Genomic DNA, 22,813 nt, shown 5'->3' on the forward strand with positions numbered 1-22,813 from the left:
GGATGAAGAAAACAAGGGCCGTCACCTCCTCCTCCCCAAACAGTTGCCGGGCCTGCACCCCTGCAGGACGCATTCTGCCGCAAGGCAGGCAGCCCTTCTCTGCTCCTGCAAGTCCCTTGCCCTTGGCACTCGGTGTGCCCTTGGCCATGGTTCTGGGGTGGGTGGGAGGCGGAAAAGAAAAGTTAGAAGGGGAAAAAAAGTTAGGGGGAAGAAGATAGAAAGAACTTTATAAAAGTAACTAAAACACAGTAAAAGTAGAAATAAAATGCAAAATATAAACTTAGGCAAAGAGAGAGATAGATAATAACTAAAAAAGTCAGAAAAAATGCTTTAAAGACAAAGGATTGCAAAGTTAAAGGGAGGATACAAAAGTAGGCCCAGAACCATAGCATAGAGTGAAAAACAAGATGGCCGCGCCCATTCGCGACCGCGTGGGCAAGTTCGTGCGATATTTCTCGCGAACATGTACTATTCATCGCGAACAAGTAAAATGCGCTCCCGAACACGTCAATGCACATCGCTAACATGTTAACCGCAACCCGGAACAGGAAATAAGGCATCGCGAGCGGGCGGGACAATTGAAAACCAAGATGGCCACGCCCGTTGGCGACTGCATGGGAAAGATCGCGAGATATATCCCCCGAGCATGCAAACAGCTCCCCGAACACGCTCACCACGCTCCCGAACAAGAAAAAGCCATCGCGAACGGGCGCACCAAGCAACTACGCAAGTTCGCGAAGCTACGCGAAGGTCGCGTAGTGCAAGAACATCTTCACGAAGCTTCGCGAAGCACGGTTACGCAAACTACGCCCAGGGTTAATCAGCATAGAGTTATGTTCAGCAAAACGCAGTTGCCTTTTGTTGAGATAGAATTGGACAGCTTTCATACCATCTTCATGGTTAATACAAGTGTACAGACTAGTGATATCTAATACCATTAGTCTGTACCCAGGATCCCAGGTTAGACTGTTAATCTTGCATAAGAAATCGTTGGTGTCTTTTACATATGATTCAAGTTTAACCACAAATGGAAACAAATAATTACATAATCTACACATTGATGCATTCACTCAGCCAAATACCCTGGAGGACATGGCCCAGAGGGCAATAGCTGTGGGAATCGATCAAGAACTTGAAGAAAGTCCATTCCAACCGAAATCAACGTTTGTACCACAAATGCCTTTTGATGCCATAGATGTTTTTTCCGATGCGATGGTTAGTGATCTTCAGAGGAACAACAAATGCAATAATCTGACCAAGGAGGAGAAGCAAGCTCTCGATGATCTATTACGTGATACTTCTATTATAATCAAGCCGTCTGAAAAAGGCGGAAACATAGTGCTACAAACTAGGGAACAATACTGCGGAGAAGCTCTGAGGCAGTTGTCAGACAGCAAATATTACTCGAAGACCACACGAGAAATTTATCAAGCAAGTGTACACAGCCATGAGACTCTAATCAGGAAATGGTGTCATAAATCTATGTTGGGAACTGAAGAACATTTATTTTTAAGAAATACCACCCCAGTAATGGCAACCTTTTACCATATTCCAAAACTCCACAAGGACAGTGTGAGACCGCCAAGCAGACCTATAGTATCTTCACTGGGTAGCCTGACGGAGCACATGTCTATGTTTATTGATTATTATTTGTTTCCATTTGTGGTTAAACTTGAATCATATGTAAAAGACACCAAAGATTTCTTATGCAAGATTAACAGTCTAACCTGGGATCCTAGGTACACACTAATGGTATTAGATATCACTAGTCTGTACACTTGTATTAACCATGAAGATGGTATGAAAGCTGTCCAATTCTATCTCAACAAAAGGCAACTGCGTTTTGCTCAACATAACTCTATGCTGATGGAATTTACAAGCTTTTGCCTCGCTAACAACATCTTTGTTTTTGAAGATAAGTACTTCAAACAGATCTCAGGGACGGCGATGGGCACCTGCTTCGCTCCCAGCTATGCAAATTTATTTTTTGGCTGGTGGGAGGAGCAGGTGCCTAGAACCTATGAAAGGGGGGACATCAAAGGAAGAGTGACAGCTTGGCACCGATATATTGATGACCTCTTCATTGTATGGGAGGGAACGTCTGAGTCCGCTGGAGAGTATATTGAGAATCTTAACAGTAATAATCTGAATCTGCACTTTTTGGGGACAGTGAGTCCAGTGGCAGTGGACTATCTGGACCTGAAAGTGTTTGTGTCAGAAGGCAAGTTAGAAACAGCCCTTTATCGTAAAAGTACAGCGGGCAACTCCATTCTCTTTGCAACTAGCAATCATCCTCCCAAATTGATACAAAGTATTCCGTATGGTGAGCTTTTAAGATTGAAAAGAAATAGCTCCAGAACATGTGATTTTGAAGCAGCCACTAAAGACTGTATATCTAGATTTCAAGTAAGGGGATATGGACCGGCCCAATTGGAGAAAACATTGCATAAGGTCAGGGGGATCCCTAGACAATATTTGTTGGAAGACAAGAAGAAAGTTAGGCGGGATTCGGATGACTCCAAAGAAGGCAAGTTCAGAATGATCACAACATATTCTGCAGAAGCCAATTTTCTGAAACATATGCTCAAGAAAAATTGGCAGATTTTGAAAACGGACAATGTTATAGGTGGGGACATTCCAACCTTTCCATTGGTAACTTTTAAAAAGGCGAGATCCTTAAAAGATAGGCTAGTGAATAGCCATCTAACTAATGAACCTCCATTGCTGGGAACTTTGAAAGACATGCAGGGTTTTTTCCCATGTGGTAAGTGCAAGGCTTGTTCAAATAGCAAGAGAGTCTTAACATACACAGTACCTAATATCAATTTAAAAAGACCAATTAAAAAGTTTTTGACCTGCAGCACTTCCTATGCGGTTTATTGCCTTGTATGTCCGTGTGGCCTTTTTTATATAGGCAGTACCATCCACCCTCTGAAAATCAGAATACTAGAACATAGGAGGGCAATTGCGAAAAGCGATGCATCATATCCTGTAGCAAGGCATTATGATGAAAAACATTCTAGTAATAAAAATGTGCTACAATTTTTTGGCCTTGATCATGCTCCAGAAATAAAGACCCGTTAACACGTTACCCGTGAGTGCTTTTATTTTTCTTTGAATGAGAGAAATATTGGAGCGTCAATATATATATATATATCTATATATATATATATATTCACTGAAAAAACCATAGGTTTCAGACATGTTATAGTTAGCGGAAATTTTACTGATAAAAAACCAATGAAATTCCCCCGTTATAGTTAGTGCAGGCAACTATAACTCACGCGACCGCAATCCTCTGCTGATGCTAATACTGTATTTAGACACTTATTTGCCCATGTCTTCTTCCATAAATTTTTAGCTATACATATATTAGAAAAAAATTTTTTCATAAAGACACATATGTCATCAGCAGAAGATTACGGTCGCGTGAGTTATAGTTGCCTGCACTAACTATAACGGGGGAATTTCATTGGTTTTTTATCAGTAAAATTTCCGCTAACTATAACATGTCTGAAACCTATGGTTTTTTCAGTGAATTTGCAAGGTTTTTTAAATGCTAATTCCTAACTATAACGTGTGTGAAACCTATGGTTTTTTCAGTGAATTTGTACGGTTTTTTAAATGCTAAGTTACTTTACGCCATTCGTGGCGTGCACGCCCACTTAACGCAATTCGTTCAGTGCGCGCACGGTGCGCTTCGCGCACCGCGCGCCCACTTTACGCAGTTAGTGCCATACACGCAAGGTGGGCACGCAGTGCGCTACGCGCACCGCGTGCCCACGTTACGCACCGTGCGCACATGGAGGACATATTATGCGCTTCCTTGTGATAGGTAATCTGTTAAATTTAATTTGTAAGTGATGACAATAATATGCCATGCACAGAGAGTGTTTTTTTTTTTAATTTAAATTTTTAGCGTAAGCGCACCGTACGCGTACGGTAAGCGTAATCGGCGAAATTTTCAAAAAATAAAAATTTTCCGTTTTTGGCCTTTGAGGACTCAACTAACATGGCTATGTGCATGGGCGCTGTCTAAACAGCCCCTTTATATGTTTTTTGCCTTTATTTACAGCCCCCCCCTCAGAGTGCGAGAGAGAAAATGGCAGCCGCCGCTTCCTGGTTTCGACCGATTCGAATGTTTACTTAGATGTAACAGCCAATCAGAATCGCGCTCGCGCACGCCACCGTACGCGTACGGTAAGCTTACGGTAAGCGTACCGTAAGCTGGCTCAGATATATATATTGATTTAAAGGCTATTTTCTCAGAATCTACTGAACAGATTTACACCAAACCTACAAAAGGCACTTCCTTGACCTGAGGACTACCTCTCTGCCAAATTTCTAGTAATTCTGTTCAGCCGTTCGGGCTGTAGCCCTGTCTAAAGGTCCTATGGAAAAATGCATGGGAAAAACGCGTTTTGGGACCCCCCTTTTATCTCAGCCCCCGCTTGACGAATCCCCCCCAGACTTTCAGGGTAGGAGCGTAGCGTAGCGCCCCACCTATTTTGAGAAATTCGCGAGGATTCGTCGACCGGCGCCAAAGTTATTTAAAATAGAATGTTGCGGATTTCCTATGGAAAAGGGGTCCTAACTATAACTACCTACTGGCGACCGCCAGTAGGTAATATATATATATATATATATGTCAAAGGACACTCCGCCATTCTTTCGAAATCACCGGAGCACGGACCGGACCACAGTTTGGTACAAAATCCAAGTTTATTTGCTTTCTCCACCAACAGCCATGAGGCGTTTCAACCCCTGTGGGTCTTGTTCACATGACGCACTATATGGTGACAGGTTAGTTTATATACCATTTCTTTATGAGTACGTGTTTTTTTCTCTTTTTTTCTTAAAGTGACAAGTGCGTTCATAGACATAGACAGCAGACTAATGGTGTAGTCCGCATTAGTAGGTTCCTGGATATAACATACATTAAGGTGTAATACCTCAAATTGATACATTAAATGAAACTCATTAAATAATCAACTGTTAACACCTTAAAACCTTAAAATGCCTTAAAATGTCCCAACCGATTTGATTTACTTGTACAAAAAGCAATAAAAAGACTCAAATAAAACATCAACTGTGTGAAATTTGATAGGTCCTTTGATTTAGTCTTACTGACGACATTATCTTTGTTTAAATACTCCTATATAAATGTCTGATCTAAAGTGCTAATGCAAATACAGTTCTGTTGATGTAAACAACCCCGTTGTCTGGTTATGATAAAAAAGGTGTTTAGTGCGTAATCATGAAAAAGTGCTAAGTGCCTAATATTAACCTCAAGTGTAAATATATTAAAACCTTTTTAACCATGTAAATAATTAAAATTATTGGGGGTGGCCTGGTGGTCTGCATTTAACTTAAATAGTTACCAGTTGATGATGGTCACTAAGTAGCTGCCGCCTACTTATGACTTTAGTATCCCAGTTGCCCACTTAGAGACACGTATACAGTTCTTCCATGGCATTCAGGCCATTTGGTTGTTTGGAGTCGAAATTTAAAATATATTGTGTCTCCAAACATCTAAGAGCTTTCTCCCTGTTACCTCCTCTTTTGTTGGGTGGGATGGCGTCTACCAGGTAAAATTTTAATCCCTTAGGGACCGCGTTGGGAATCTCGCCAAAGTGACGGGCCACCGGGTATGCTGGATTTTGGGTTTTAAGGGCTCTTATGTGCCAGAGCACCCTTTTATGCCCCTGCAGCACAGTGCTACCAACATAGCAAAGGCCACAGGGGCATTCCAGTACATAGATTACATAGTCTGATTTGCATGTTAAGGCTTTTTAATTTATTTTTCTTTGTCGCAAAATGGTGTCTTATAAGATGTTTTATTTACACCAAATTGACACGCCTTACATTTCTTACATCTGAAAAAATCACATTCTTTGGGAGAGACATGTGCCTGTGGGTTGGCCACCTGGATCATTTTGAACCTGGGCATCCTTCATAGGTAATGGTAATGTAGGTAATGGTAGCTCTGTTGGGGAGCAGGGGGCCCACAATTGTGTCACCTAGGATCAGGGGCCAGTTTTTCCTGATTATGTTTTTTATTTCCTCTTCCTGTCTGTTATAACTCGGGATGAATCTAAATCAGGATACTCTCCTCTGCCTTGCTATCTTTCATCTTCGGGGGTTTATTTAGCAGGATAACTCTTTCAAACATATTGCTTTTTTTAATGGCTTTGTCAATGCATTTGTTCGAGTATCCTCTTGCCAAAACCTGTATTTTCTGGCTAGTTGGGCAGCCCTCAGGTCATCTTCTCGACTACAAATACGCTTCAGCCGTAGCATCTCTCCATAAGCTATGCTTTGTATTAAGTGTGGAGGGTGGGAGCTCCCTGAATGCAACACTGAGTTGCCAGCTGTTGATTTTCTATGCAGTCTAGTTTCCATTGTCCCATCCCTGATAAGTACCTGGACAGCTAAGAAATTAACTGATTGTGAGCTAATAGATGCTGTAAAATGCAAGTTCAAATCATTGATGTTAAGCATTTCTATGAACAATTCAGCTTCTGATTTGGTGCTTTCCAAATTAAGAATAGATCATCTATATATCTCAGGAACAGTCTGATGTTGTTTTTGACATATGTGGCGTGTTCTTTTTGTAGGAACAGCTCTTCCCACCAGCCCATGTGTAGACAGGTATAGCTGGGGGAGAAGCTGGCTCTCATTGCCACTCCGTGTTGTTGTTGGTATAGGGTGTTTTGGAACAAGAAAATATTGCCTAAACAAAACTCCACCATATTGCAAAGCATTTTGCTGTGTTGTAAGTACTCCAAAGGTCTTTATGCTAGGAAATGCTGTAACGCTCTGAATCCGTCCTGATGGTTAATGAACGTATATAGTGAGGTTACATCCAATGTGATTAACAACAGATCATCATTCCATTCAAAGTTTTATATTTTGGTTAAAAAGTCACCCGTGTCTCTAATGTGTGAAGGAAGTTTCTGGACAAAATCCTGTAAGAAATAGGCTATGTATTGCGAGGTTCCTTCAAGGAGACTATTTCAGGCCAATATAATGGGCCTTCCTGGTATTTTTTTGGGGTCCTTGTGGATCTTTGTTATAGATATATAGATATATATATATATTCACTGAAAAAAATCAAATGATAAAGGGATGTTATTATCAGGAGAAAGTGTCAGTTAAGTTATACTATTTTAAACTAACAAACCACTGAAATTTCCCAGTTATAGCCTTAAAGTAAATATAACTCATGCCCCCGCCATGCCCAGTGTTCTCATCAATGATGTCATTTCAGATGTTGAACTGATGTTATCAGTGCTGTCATAGACCAAGACATGAGTGATATAATATTGAAGGTAATTAGCTGCGCATGTCGAGGGCATGAATTCTAATTACTTTAGGGTACGAGGAATAGTTACATAAGATAACTGTAGCTGGTAAATTTGAGTGGGTTTGTTAGTTCAAAGCGGTGTGTTGTAACTGACATTTTTACTTAAGTATAATTATTATTATTATTATTAACTAGGTTTTGTAAAGCGTGTAATCACCCGTAAGTATCCCAGCGCTGAAGATCCGGACACACCAGAGGAATCAAGCACAAGAGAGAGAAGAAGGAGAGAAAATCAGGGAAACAGGTGAGTTTTTAGCTGCTTCCTGAATCTGAGATAGTCTGGTTCTGTCCTGAGGTCACGGGGGAGGGCGTTCCAGAGGCGGGCTGTGTTGACGGAAAAGCGCCGTCCACCAGTACGAACCCTCTTAACTCTAGAGATAGTGATGAGGTGTTCATGGTCGGACCGAAGGGATCTTGGAGCTTTATAAGGCCTGATGAATTTTTTTAGGATAGAGGGGCCTTTGTCCTGTAATAGTTTATGTGCCAGGCAGAGAGCTTTAAACTTAATTTGCTCTCTCACTGGGAGGCAGTGGAGAAGTTTCAGGGCTGGTTTGGCCGAAGATCTAGCTGGGGTATTAGTAAGGATACGGGCTGCCGCGTTTTGGATCATCTGAAGTTTATTAAGGGTAGCCTCGGGAGCACCCAGAAAGATGGTATTACTGTAATCCAGTCTTGATATAATGAGGCCTTGGATTAACAGTTTTTGGGAGACAGGAGGGAGTAAGGGCAAAATCTTCCTGGTGGATTTAAGGAGCCCGAAGCAAGTCCCAGCGGTTTTTTTGGCTTGAGTCTTAAAGGACAAGTCTTTTTCCAGCCAAATACCCAGACTCTTGATCTCAGACTTGGGGGCTGGAGGATCACCTAAGCAAGGAGGCCAGATGGTTTGAGAGAGGGAAGGCCCCTTCTGACCAAGGAGGAGAATATCAGTCTTTGAACCGTTGAGTTTCAGAGATGAGTTATTCATCCATCCTTGAATTTCTATAAGACAGTTGTAGAGACCTGCAGGCTGTTGGTTAGGGTGCGACAGAGACACCACTAATTGGGTGTCATCAGCGTAGCTGATGATTTTCACACCAAACGGTGTGACAACCTCCTCCAGTGGGGACATATAGACGTTAAATAATGTCGGGCTTAAAGCTGAGCCCTGAGGCACACCACATTGGAGAGGGGTTACGGGAGAGCAGATGTCATTCTCCCAGACCTGAAAGGAGCGATGGTCAAGGAAGGATTTGAACCAAGTCAGAGCAGTGCCCCCGACACTGATATTCTTGAGTCGCCGGATAAGGACCTGATGGTTGACGGTATCGAAGGTCGCACTGAGGTCCAGGAGGATCACTGCCACTGATCCTCCTGCGTCCAAAAGGGCTCTGGCCTCCTCCACTGCTGCAAGAAGGGCGATGTCGGTGCCCTGCCCTGGGCGGAAACCAGTTTGCGAGCTTCTGAGCAGATTGTTAGTCTCCAGAAACTGCTAAAGCTTTTTTATTAACTAATTTTTCAGCAATTTTACTAGTTCCGGGGAGGAGGGTGATAGGCCTGTAGTTGGACAAATCCAGGGGATCCAGAGAAGATTTTTTAAGGAGCGCCTTGACAACAGCTGCCTTCCAGCTGAGGGGAACTTTTCCCTGAAGCAAAGAGGTGTTAATAAGATGAGTGAGTGGAGGGACGATGGTGGAAGCAACTTTCTTGAGAAAGCGAAGGGGGACCGGGTCCCTAGGGGATCCGCTTTTGATAGAGTCTAGCGTGGTTGAGACCTCTTCCATAGTGACTGGTCCGAGGGAGTTTAGCTGGGGGGTGATGGGGTTTGCATTAAAACAGTCTTCTTCCGCACAACTGAGGTCGACAGGAGGAAGAGAAGCGAGAATTTTCTGAATCTTCTCCTCAAAGAATTTGGCCAGTTTAATGCATTTTTCTTCGGATGCTTTAGGATCTGGGAGATTCTTTTGTACAGGGTCTGGGACTTTAAGTAGTTCATTTAAAATAATAAAAGTATCCTTAGCAGAACAGGAGGAGTTTTCGATCCTTTCCTGGAAGAAAGAGCATTTAGTATTCCGAAGAGCGGTTTTATAGTTTTTTAAGGAGGAACGGAAAATGTCTTTATTAGCTACAGACTTGACCTTCCTCCAGGAGCATTCCGATCTTTTGCACTCCTTCCTTAGGAGGTTAAGATCAGGGGTATACCAAGGGGCGGGGGTCACTCTTTTAGTTCGCCTAAGGGTGGTAGTTTGAGGGAGAAGTTTGTCCAATGATGAGGTGAGCCACAGATGAAACTGATAATCAGCAGTGGCCGGGTCAGTGGCCGGGGGGAGGGAAGAGGCCCTAAGAATGGAGGCCCATTCGTCTGGCGAGAGTTTGTTCCAGCGACGGTCAGTGACCCAAATTTTGGCCTGTTGAGTGGGTGAGATGAAGAGATGCCAAGAGATACATATTAAGCAATGGTCTGTCCAAGGAAGGGGGAGAGGAGTGCGAGTAGTGAGATCCGTAATATTAGTAAAAACGGGGTCCAGGAGATGTCCTTTATCGTGGGTGGGTTCAGAGTTGACTAATCGAAGGTCAAAGGACATAAGGTCGAGGAGAAGTTCGGACGCCGTAAGGTCCTTAGGGTCTAATAGATGAAGATTGAAATCGCCCAAAATAAAAAAGTTGGGAGAGGTAGTTGCTATTTGGGTAACAGTATCAACAACTGCGCTAGGGAATTTCCCTGGGGTTCCCGGTGGGCGATATATCAGCAGCCCCGAGAGAGAGTTCATAGGGGATATTTGTAAGGCAAAATGGCAGCTTTCACAGTCGTCAATATTGGCGTCGCTAGATCTACATGAGAATTGTTCTCTGTAGATGATCGCGAGACCACCTCCTCTACGGAGGGGTCTGTTTTGGGAGTGGATTTGATAACCCGGGGGTAAGGCGTTGATGATATCAGAATCCGACCAAGGAGTGAGCCAAGTCTCCGTGAGGAACAAGACGTCAAAGTCGAAGTCCCGTACCAGAAGGTTGATTTCATGGGAGTGTTTAGGGAGGGGCCGGCAATTGAGAAGGCCCAGCTGTAGGCCGAGATTACCTGAGATAGTAGTGGCCGGGTTACAGAGGCCGCAACAGATGAAGGGTTTTACTCCCGAATGGGTGTAATTACATTCGGGATTTTTCGGCGGATTGAGATATAGGAGCCTCTCTTTCGTATAGACAAGTCGGCCATCAGGACAAATGGGCAGAGTAACTGGGCCTGGGTCCGGATGGGCCCGGACGGGCCCAGACGGGCGCGCCTTAGGCCTGTCCGCCGCGCGTCCGTGAAAAGCACATGTTTTTATACAAGGTTAGGGGGCGTGGCCTCGAGAGAGAGTGGGCGTGGCCTCAAGAGAGTTCTAGTCAAACGAACAAAGCTCCCGGCTGTGCCTCAGGAGTGTCAAATCAGCTGTGAGCTCGGAGACAGCCCCGTTAAGTAGGCAGGGGGCGTGGCCTCGAGAGAGTGGGCGTGGCCTCAAGAGAGGCTCGCTCGCTGAAGGCGGCTAAAAAGAATTAGGTCCCGCGGCCACGTGAATCACAGCTGCGAGGGAGTCACGAGGTAAGAACAGTGCCCCAGCAAAGTGCCAAGAAAAGGAGAGTGAAGGTATAAAACAGTTTTAACACAAATAAAGTATTTACACAGTTCTAGTCAAACGAACAAAGCTCCCGGCTGTGCCTCAGGAGTGTCAAATCAGCTGTGAGCTCGGAGACAGCCCCGTTAAGTAGGCAGGGGGCGTGGCCTCTAGAGAGTGGGCGTGGCCTCAAGAGAGGCTCGCTCGCTGAAGGCGGCTAAAAAGAATTAGGTCCCGCGGCCGCGTGAATCACAGCTGCGAGGGAGTCACGAGGTAAGAACAGTGCCTCAGCAAAGTGCCAAGAAAAGGAGAGTGAAGGTATAAAACAGTTTTAACACAAATAAAGTATTTACACAGTTCTAGTCAAACGAACAAAGCTCCCGGCTGTGCCTCAGGAGTGTCAAATCAGCTGTGAGCTCGGAGACAGCTCCGTTAAGTAGACAGGGGGCGTGGCCTCGAGAGAGAGTGGGCGTGGCCTCAAGAGAGGCTCGCTCGCTGAAGGCGGCTAAAAAGAATTAGGTCCCGCGGCCGCGTGAATCACAGCTGCGAGGGAGTCACGAGGTAAGAACAGTGCCCCAGCAAAGTGCCAAGATAAGGAGAGTGAAGGTATAAAACAGTTTTAACACAAATAAAGTATTTACACAGTTCTAGTCAAACGAACAAAGCTCCCGGCTGTGCTTCAGGAGTGTCAAATGTTGTCACTATAACCTTCGCTTTTTTGTGAATTTCTAGGGATTTTCAAATGTAAATTTATATTTTATTTCCATACATAAAGCCAACACCATGCCACGCATTGCTAAGGTCCCATATCCAACACCCAGTGGGCAGCAAACCCAATGTCGTGCATGGTCTTTAGCCATCCATGGCATGGGGTTTGCAGCAGTGCCTGAACTGCGATCAGGTCCCTAGTCCAACCCCCACGGGCAGCCAACCCCAACTTGTGCACTACCTAACTGGCAACCAGACCCACATCCAACTCATGTGGACAGCCAACACACGGTCACGCACAGTCTTTAGCCTTGTATGCAGTTGGGCACCGGGCTGGCCTCCTAACCCCAGTGGTTGCTCTCAGCTGACTATGTCATGTTACCATATAAAGGGTGTCATTTTAAACAAGGCAGACCTACTGACTTTGTCAATGGATCGGAACACCAAGGCCTATTGGCATTATGAAAGGATCAGTATATCAATATATAACAATGCACACCTGCTATATTTGTCAAAAATTCACCAACATATATACAACCAAATAAATGTTTCATTAATTCACACAGTGAAATGTTTAATAACAGTGATTGTCATAAAAAAATGTAGTAAAGTTTTATTAAAAAAATTCGACATGTATATGAGCCATTTTTCAAAATTTTCAAGCTAAATAATGCAGCTATAAAACCAACCACAAGAGGACTCTGCAGTCCAGCTGAAGAGCATCGAGTTCCAGCCAGACTTTAAAAAATATGGTAAGCTCTCCAGCAGCCCCGGGGTATTTAATGACTCAGGAGACTTATTCCATGTTTTTCTTTTTTACTATTGTTGGGGGACTGCTGTACTTCTTGCAAACTCCCACAACATAAAAAAAATGATTGGTGGTGCCAAAGTCCCTTTTTGGGGCACCAGCGCAAACCAAAAAAAAATATGCGAAGCCCTTACAGGGCAATATGGGAGTGCTCCCCCAGCAAAGGCAGTGAATATGAAATGAGCGACTCCTCTTCTCATTTCATATTCACTGCTATGCCTTCAACCCCCACACTGGCAGCACCCAGATGGGAACAGCTTTTGTTTCTGCTCTCGCCGGGGTGCCTGGGAGCAAACCTGTTCCCTCCCTGCCTGGTGGGAGTTTTTCTGTTCCTACCATCTCTAGGCTCCCCAGACCACTGTACAAAGTTACTGCCCTCAGGGTATGTGGTCAGCAGCTGTCTGAAGCTCCACTCGGAGAAGACAGAAGTCCTCGTCCTCGGACTCACCCCCTCACCTTGGGACACCTCGTGGCCCACGCTTTCAGCAACCCTCCCACCCCCGCGGAACACGCATGGAACCTCAGCATCAAACTTGCCCCCTCCCTCACCAAGACCCGCCAAATCAACGCCGTCACCTCCACCTGCTTCAACACCCTCCGCATCCTTCGCAAGACCTTCAAATGGATGCCCCCAAATCCAAAAAGACCATCACCCACACTCTCATAACAAGCAGACTGGACTACGAACATTCTCTCTATGCTGGAATCAACAAATCCCTGCTACGCAAACTCCAAACCATCCAGAATACCGTGGCCAGACTCATCCTCAGCATCCCACGACATGAACACATCACCCAACTCCTGCAAGACCTCCACTGGCTCCTAGTCGAGAAGCGAGTAACTTTCAAGCTACTCACCCACACCTACAAATCCCTCCACAACACCAGACCCAAATACCTCAACAAAAGAGTCTCCCTCCATGTACCCAGGAGAAACCTCTGCTCCGTCGACCTCACCTTTGCAGAAACCTTGTGCATCTGCAGAACTAGAGCGGGTGGAAAAGCCTTCTCCTACATTGCTGCAAAGGCCTGGAACAAGCTCCCGATCAACATCAGATGCTCCCCCACTCAGCACAGCTTCAGGATCTCAAGACCTGGCACTCTGGCTGACCTGGAGTTGCACTCCCCCACCCCCAGCGCCTTGAGACCCTCACGGGTGAGTATTACACTTAACAATTCCCTGATTGATTGATTGATGTGGTCCCTAAGGCCCGAAAGAGGCATGGAGAGGTGGGCTGTAAGCCCTCCACCCCTTTTAAACAAATATGAGGCCTTGGGGGACAAGTTCACAGAGGTGATATTCAGCTTAGAGAGGGGGCTGCATGACCCCTCTCTTTTATAAATATAGTTGCATCAGGGGGTGGGGTCCCCGAGTCAGTACTGAACAACCCCACCCCAAATAGTAAATATATGTAAGCCAGTATACCCCACGAGTCCTGGCCAATCCCAACCCCTGAAGTACGAATCAGTATTTTGAAAACTGATCTATTAGTACATAGATCACTTCACAAATAACCACACTGGTTGCAAAAATACTGGTCATCAATTGTGAACAGTATTTTGTGACCAGTTGTTCTTTCATCTGGCCCATAGTGTGGCTCCAGGTCTGAGGAGCAATGGGGTGCTTTACAGAAAATAATGTTACCATAACAGGAGCAACACATGGCACAAACTGAGTCAAAGCATTACATCAATTAACTTACCATTAAAAAGGCACACAGGTGCAGGGCAAGTTTGCAAAGCGCCTTAGGTCCTGTGCAACACACAGTAAATCTAGGCTTAGGAACACTACTCCCATCACCGGACACACCCTGGTCTCACCTTCTCCTCCAGTGACAAGGTCAACGGCAGCCACATCACTCCACTCACATGGACAGACCACTCCATCGCCCACTTCCACATAAAAAGGCCACCCACCACCCCTACAGATTCTAGCACCATCCCAAGCTGCTGCTGGAAGAAAGTTACAGAAACGGAATAGCTCAACGCCCTCCATTTAAACTACCCAGACCCCACCAACAACCTCATCAATGACACAAACAAGTTCAACAGCTGGATCACTGCCTGCCCCAAATACCCTGGCACCCCTGAAAAACACCCAAACCAAAAGATTCAACAAGCAAACCAGCTGGTACAGCGATGACCGTAGAGAATCAAAGAGAGTTCGCAAACAACTCAAAAAGAAATTAAGAACCACCCGAGGAACCACCAGAAGACACACCGACAAGGCCGCGCATTAACACTATCACCATCAAGTAAAAGAGACCAAGAAAAAGATCCTGACCCTGAGAATCAAATCTACCTCCAACAACAGCAAGGAACATTTTGCCATTATCAAGGAATTCACCAACCCAGCGGTCTCACAAACCATCACCCCTACATAAAACTCTGCAACAGCCTCTCTGAGTGATTGATGGTTAATTGCTAAAGCCAGGATTGTAGCCATGTTGCAGAGATCTAAAGGTCAGCAACGTATCTTAGACCACACCTAGTGGTCCAATTTTCATCTTTGCTGCACATTTGAAAATGCTTTTATCACCGTTCACAGTTTGATCTTTAGAAAAACAGCCTGCAGCTTAGTGAAAGAATCTTGTTGCTAAAACACGACTGGCGACCATCCCAGGGGATGCATTTTTAATTTGGCAGCAGAACCCGCGAATCTCCAGACGGCCATAAACTAATTTCAAGAAAACTTACAAAGTTGCACGTGAATTACCCCTTAATGGAAAGCCATCACACTTTAAATATCTCTTAATGAAACAGGGCCATTTATGGTAACTTCTGGGAAATCTTTGCAAACCTACAGAACAGTCTGAATGTTAAGAGCCGCAGAGCTGTCGCAGCACGGGGTCTTCAGGGAGACTGGGAGCTGGGATATGTACTTAATTAGAACCTTAAATCCTCAAAGATTTTAAAACTGTTCAAGCCTGACTGGCAATAAGGGAGTTTACACTTTCAAAATACACCCAGAGTGTAACTAACAGTTTGGAGCAAGAAATTCCAGATTCTAAGGCAAAACGACATTTTGCCATATGTGCACTTCCTTTTCATTTGTAGAATGGCATTTTAGTCCATTTGTTGCAATTTAGCGCCTTCTTGTGGTGATTTCTTATGGCCCTACAAGACTGCTGTAACCAGTAGTCTGAACATAGCACAGGCCCTTATAACCAGATTCTCTGAAACTATGTGGTAGGAGGGGACCAAATTATTCGGCATGGTTGTCTAAATGATACGAAAAGAAAAGGCAAAGTGTGTGGTTCAAATACAGTTTATGATAATATTACTTCATTCTTTTGTTTTAAACATCTGTCCATTCAAACATTTGCTCAGATCCATTACACTTCTTTATTACAGTCATGGAATAGGGAATGACCGCTGGTAATTCATATCGCTCCTTGTAGTCTACCTGATTGAGCCCTACCTCATCTCACACATCATGCTGAGGATACTGGAGACTCCCTATTGTGTCCCCTGTGGGCGTAATCATTTTATACATGGCAGCTCTGCCCAGCAATGTCAAAGGGAGTTGTCTACACCTTTTCACCTCTTCGTGCAATTATGTAAGAACCCACCTGATATTGTGGTCGTGACTTGCCGTAGAGTTGGTGGTTATGTAGAGACCGAAGTAACGAAACCCGTCTCTGATCATGCAGAGTTGCCCTGGAAGATCACGTCTATCCAGTCTTCCCCCCACCGAGTAGAGGCTGGATTTGTCCCAGTTTATGTTGTATCCTGCATGTCTTCCATATGTTTCAAATGTTTGCAATATCACAGGGAGTGTCAAGCTGGTGCCGGTGATGTACATAAGTATATTATCGTCATGGAGAGAGATCGGCTCTTCGCCCAGCAGCCCCAGGTCATCTCAGAAGCCCCTCGTTACCGGTTGTGTTTGTACCAGGCATGCCAGTGGTTCCAATACTAGATCAAACAGCAGGGGAGACAGAGGGCAACCCTGCCTGGTGCCCCTGCCTACAGGGAAATCCGACGACGTCGCCCCCTCGTTAACCCTAGGGTTAATGTACAATAATTCTACCCAAGAAGATGAGGCCGAATCCAAATATGAACTGGGCCTGCCATATAAATAGCCAATGGATGGCATTGTATGCCTTCTCAGTGTCCAGTGATAAAAACACGTGTGGGCTGAGTCTGTTTTTCACCGTATCTAGCTTGTTGGCCAGTCGACGGAGGTTAAATCTTGTCGCTCGTTTTGGCATAAAAAATGATTGAACCAAATGGATGAGGGATGTCATCACCAGCAGGAGGCGTGTAGCCAAGGTAGTGGCCAAGATCTTTGTTTCCACGTTTAGTAGTGAAAAAGGTCTGTAGGACCCACATTCCATGGCGGGCTGTCCTGGCTTATGTATCACCACAACTGTAGCGTCCCCTTCTTCTGTGCTGCTAGGTACATATTCAGCAGCTGCGGAACCAGCAAACTAGCATTGGCCTTAAAGAATTCTGCTGGCAGTCCATTGGGAAGCAGAGTATTCTCAGTTTTCTGCCTACCAATGGCACCTGTGACCTCCGCCAGGGTAAGGTCATTGTCGATAGCCGCTCGGTCTTCCCTCGAAAGAGTGGGGGGTGACAATTGCACTTAGGTAACTGCAAATTTGGGGGTCCTCCACTAGTGTCCTGGCTCTGTAAAAGTCTGCATAATAGCGCACAAAGGCATCTGCTATGTTTTGACCTGTCGTGTGTGTCAACTCATTTTCATGTATGGAGGCTGCCCATCTCATTTCCCTCTCTTTCATGCCCTACTGAGTTAACAGCTCTGTCTCCCGTCTCATACAGGCGGTGTTGCATGGTCTGGAGCTGGGACTTCACTTCCTGGCCAGTAAGTGCCCGATTTTTCCTGCTGGTAACAGCGATCTGGTGGAGAACACTTGGGACAGCACTGGGACCGACGTGCCTCTCAAAGATTATGTTCCACTGCCTCGATCACGCAGGTCTCCTTCCTTGTATTGAGGGCTATAATGTTTTGTGCCCTATCCCAAAGGACTGTCTTGTAGGCCTTCCACAAAGTAACCGCTGAGGTAACTGAGCCCTCATTTTCTTGGAAATACCTTTCCAAGTCTGTTTGAATCTTGCAGGCGACCACCCTCTGCCACAAGTCCCATGCATTTAGTCTCCATCCTTACTACAATCCAAGCAGTCCCCCTCCCACCATCAGCCGGAGAGGTGAGTGGACTGATAGGCCCCTTGCCAGGTATTCTGCCTTCTCCACCATCCCTATCTAACCCGAAGGGGCAAGGAGGTAGTTGAGCTTAGAGAATACCCTGTGGGCACCGGAGAAGAATGAGTATGTATGATCAGTAGGGTGGTGTCGGCCCCAAAGGTCAATCAGGCCCAGTGTGTTCAGGAACTCAGCGAAGGGGGTGGTATCTTGTGGTTCCAGACTTGTGTGTGTGCGGTCTATAGGTGGGTCTATCACATCATTAAAGTCCCCTCTTGACTATGTGTGTCAAAGGTCGGGACTCCAGGAGTATCTTTGCCACCTTGTTAGCGTTTGTTGTTGCAACCGTGGGGGTGCGTAAACAGTAATCAGAGTGAGTTCTCTCCGACCCTATGTCCCCTGGACCGCGGCAAATGTACCATTAGGGTCCACCTAGGTTATGTTGGTGTATAGAGGGGGCATTCTTTGATTAATATAGTGACTTCCCTGGATCCATAGAAAGGCAAAGTGTGTGTCCTGTAGGTGTGTTTCATGCAGGAGGATTTTATCAGGTTTTAGTCTCCAGAAGTATCTGGCTACCAGCCCTCTATTGATTTTGTTTACAAGTTCATTGACGTTCCATGCTAGGACTGCATATCCCCCCTCACCCGTCACGTGCATCTAATGTTTCTGCGATGGCTCGTGCCTAACCCATGCCGATTCCCCCTGCCCATCCCACCACCTGTGATTCCAGGGCCCCGTCTAACTTTTGATAAGAAAATAACTCCCCTTCGTGTACCCTTGTGTCACAAGTCTCCCAACAAGCCCCTCTAACCCACTCACCCCACTACACACGCACGTGTTTTGTAACTTTTATACTTTTTTTGAGCTGAAAACAAAATGATTTATGTGTAAATCTGCAGATTATGCAGCAGATAATAGATTGTTTGGCAAATGCGGCAAATCCTTAATTATGTATAGAACATTGCAGACACAAAGTTGCACATTTCCAGTGGCCCTGCTTATAACCAATAAACAAATAGAGTCAATGTGGGTCAGATGTATTCCTCAGCTTTAATTACCTTTGGTCTCATTCTGGTCCCTCATTGCACTGTGGTCCTTGTAGCTACTCATGTGTTAAACATTTCCTCATATTTTGCTTAAATGCATCTAATAAACATTTACCTCTTAATGCTGCTCTTCAGACCAGAGTAGCAGAGCAGGTTTGTAATTGGTTGAATATAAATGCTTATATTGCACATGTTTCAATTCCTGTTTATAAGTGATTCTGCACGAATTAAAAAGCAAAAGCCGTGAAACTGTGCCCATGTGAAACCAGCTCTGAAATCACTGCACCCTTGCCCAGTGGAACCAAGGACCATATTCAAAACAGTGTTCGTGTGAAGTGCCTTGTGTGGCACAGCACTTAGGGGGTGATTACGATGGCGGTGAACCCGCCACTGACAGGCTGTCGGGTTCACTGCCATTGTGAGACCATTATCCGCCCGCCGTATTATTATGGCAGGCGGGACCGTGGTGGTCAGAAAATCTAACCGCTATGCAGTCAACGGGCTCCTTGAGCCTGGTGGTGCATTGGAGGCCCTCGTATTCCCAGATATGGCAGAGGTGCCTACCAGGCACTGCTGTTGTGATAATGATGGTCCATCCCCGCCAGCCTTTCCATAGCGGTTCACCCGCAATGGAAAGGCTGGCGGGATGGACTTTTGGGGCCCGAAGCAGGCCCCCCTTCATCCTGGGCACTTTCTTTTGGGGGTTGAGGGGCACCTACGGTGCCCCCCTACATTTCCCTGCACCATGTGGCAGGCAACACATGGTGCCTGCCGCATAGTGCAGGGAATGTAAACAGTGCCTTTTTCACATTGCGGCGGGGGCTGCAGCAAGCAGTACCCGCCACACTGTACACTTCCAATTGAAGCCCATGTTAGACGTCCTTCACATCTAACATGCACTTCAATTGGAATTCCATAGAGCATATTATCAAGCCCATTATCGCCGTTTTAGCTGCAGTTTTCTGCCGCTAAAGTGGCGATAATTGTATCGCTTGGCTTGATAATATGCCCCACTGTTCTTTACACCAGTAAATCCCAATCAAAGAGTTGGAAAGTAGACTTTTCCAGGGAATGTTAGCCTTGAAATATTGCCCACAAACATGGACATTCACAATGTCCTTTCCTTACCCTTTCAACCTGGACAGGGTTACATTTTTACTCCAGCCTGGGGTTGGCCTAAATTCCTTTCCAAGATGGAAGGGGAATTAATCACTCCCAGATTTGGTGGGGGTGTAGGGGAAGTGGATACTCCACAGAAAAAAACATCCTCAAAATCTAACAAAATTGTGTTTGCACAAAAGATCCTATTCTCCCTGTGATGACTTCTTGCTATGGAGTGCCCTGCACAGCGGCAATAGGATCCCTCTGGGAATCTCAGATGGTCTTTACAGGAAGAAAAATGAAAATGTGCTCCTTGCTCAACTTTTCATGCAAAGTCCTGCAAATTTGTTAACAATTCCAGAAAGTCATAATTCTGCACTCACTCGTAGGTATAAATCTACAAGTGTAAATTTGCAACTTTTTGGTAAATCTGAACATTTGTGTATGAATAAAGGGGGCAGATAATGCGGTACCAAGAAGTACTGTGGAGGTGTGGGGTATTGCAGTATCGATAAGTATGGAGATTACAACTTGCGTGGTGCAATATCTATGAGCAGGAATGGGCAGGTTAGTATCTCTCACTTGTCTCCTTACAAGTTTTCTTTAAAAGACACCAGAACTGAGAAGGAATAGGGACTGGAGGTAGCCGAGCTTCATCAAGGCAGGGCTATTCAAGCATCCTTGAGAGGAGCTATACATAAAGGTCATGGCGGAACTTTTGGAATTTCACTCCTTGGAATTCTGCAGGGTTACATAAAAACTTTGGGGCAGATTTACAAGAAACTGGCACATCTGTAGAGATGCGTCAGTTTCCCTGCGCATGCCTGCAATACCTTTGCGCCACCATGGATGCGCCGTGTTTACACTACAGCGCACCAAGGTGCAAGGATTGACAGATGTGTCAGAAATTCTGATGCATTTGTTGGCCCAAAAGTCATGCATTGCTAGAGTTGTGTCGCAAGCACCACGAAACTCCAGCAATTCATGTTGAGGCCTATACTTATTGTGCTGCGTCACTCCTTACGCCTGCTTCAAGCAGGCGTAAGGTTTTGACGCAGTGGCATCCTAGACGTGGTGCATTGAAATCTTGTAGCTTTCACTGCGTCACTTTTAGGGGGCTTTCCTGCATGGGAACGCCACCCTGCATACATTATACCTGACGCAGGTATAATGTGATGCAGGGATTTACAACGTGACGCATCTCTCTAGATGCGTCACATTGTAAATTGTGCAAAAGACAACAAGAATTTCTCAACTGGTATCATTTAAAAAGGACAGTTAGGAATGCATCTACAAAGCAAAACAAGGAAGAAGGGGAGACTCTCAGTCGGTTAACTTTGGAAAATACGCACATGGCATCATGTATTTAGCAAAAAGGAATGGCAAGGACAAAGGAACATAAATTAAATGGACAATATTACAGTTGTAACAGCACTGCAAGCAAAATAAATTAGCGTGAACAGGTCGATGGCGTTTTGATCCAGTAACTTAGGATCATCATCAGGACCGGGTTTGCACACTTACCCTATTCTCAACGAGGTTTATGGGTTTTTGCTCCTGTAGTTTATTACAACGTTGTAAATTGGCTGCATTAATTGCGCCACCGCTGCGTCACAAAAGTGTCGCAAGGGGCTTGTAAATCTGCCCCTTGTGAGAAATCCACGGAGTTCTGCCAACGGCTGGAAAAATGCATGTCTTGCTGCCTTTTAGTGCCAGTAGCGTGTTCTACACTGAAGAATCAGCAAAAACAGCACCACGTGGTGTGCAAGCATATGGGAAGTTGAATTTGCTGATTGTCAACTAGAAAATCTACTTGAGAAGCAACCCTCTGCCCATGACAGCTTGCAACCGCCGGTGTTAGAAGAATCATGCAGGAAGCCCTCCTAGTGACCAGAAATCATGCTAGGAAATTCTGCCCGATCCTATGTACACATTCAGAGTAGAGTAGAAGCACTACAGATGTGTTGTGTGTAGATCAGCCTACTCAATCTTGCTCAGGACACTGTGGGAGTAAATTGTATGAGTGCATGGGGTACATGGATCCTTCTCCATTAAAATGGACATTGTCCTCAGGGCCTGTTATCCCTGCCTTGGCAGGGTAGAAAGTGCTGCAAAAAGGGGCAGAAACTGCTGTCCTACTGACCTGTAGTATGCAAGGGTATATTGAGAGTCCAGAAATTGTGGAGAGATGCAGTCCACATATGCCATCGGCAACAACTAAGTGACATGCCTCCATCTTCTCAAGCTTTTTCATCATCATCTGTTCTTCAAAGATAAACTAAACAAAAATCCTCCGATAACATCAGAGGCAGCAGATAAAAGTTCCCAAAGAGGAACACTTCCTTGACCTGGACACTGAGCATTATTGACTGACTCACCCTTCAGCAAGAGGCATAATGAGTTTGGCCTCCCCTCCCAAGTCTGTTGATGGCCCCTGTGTATTTGTGTAATTATGTGGCCTTGGTATAGTACCGAAGTTAGTCGAAAGGCAGCAGAGGGCTAAACAGAGTCAGAAACAAAGATGAATACAACAAGTGATTGGGGAGATCGATGGGTTCTGGGAGCAAAAGTGCTCTGTGACTGTATAATAATGTAGAGTTCTTTAAAGAGATACATCTTCAACTCTTTCCAAAACTGGATCAGTGCTGAGGAAGCCCTGGCGGACGATACAATACAATCCCATTTCTAGAGCGCACAGCTACCTCCAAGGAGGCACCCCGGCGCTAGAGGAAAGGAACACCCAGAGAGGGAAGCAGAGAAAGGGATGACAGCTGCCGTAGCAGGAAGCAAAATATCAATTTTAAAGACTCTCTAAAGAAAGCTTCAGTCAGGTTGCTTCTCCAATTGAGAGGGATAGCATTTCACAGCTTAGTTGCCAAAAAGGTGAAGGATCGGCCCCCTGTTCTGGCCCTTTGAGTACGAGGCATATACGAGAGCCAAAATATCCTGATGTATGGAACCCCTGTAGCACACAGGGTTTGCGGTTTCCTATGTCATTCAACTGCATGTAGAGATGTGACCTTAGACTAGAACTGCTGACTTT

The 22,813-nt window shown here is 45.3% G+C and overlaps 1 long non-coding RNA gene across 1 annotated transcript in view; it reads left to right on the forward strand.

Annotated features, from left to right (window-relative positions):
- The window catches only part of LOC146783250 (uncharacterized), a 60,001-nt gene that overhangs the window by 2,159 nt on the left and 35,029 nt on the right, over window positions 1-22,813 (forward strand). The window contains exon 2 of the long non-coding RNA XR_014970410.1: window positions 7,502-7,610. This is a non-coding gene — a long non-coding RNA (uncharacterized LOC146783250). The remainder of the gene's footprint in view (window positions 1-7,501; window positions 7,611-22,813) is intronic.

Source organism: Triturus cristatus, chromosome 11 (genome assembly GCF_964204655.1).
Source record: "Triturus cristatus chromosome 11, aTriCri1.1, whole genome shotgun sequence".
NCBI classification, from domain to species: Eukaryota; Metazoa; Chordata; class Amphibia; order Caudata; family Salamandridae; genus Triturus; species Triturus cristatus.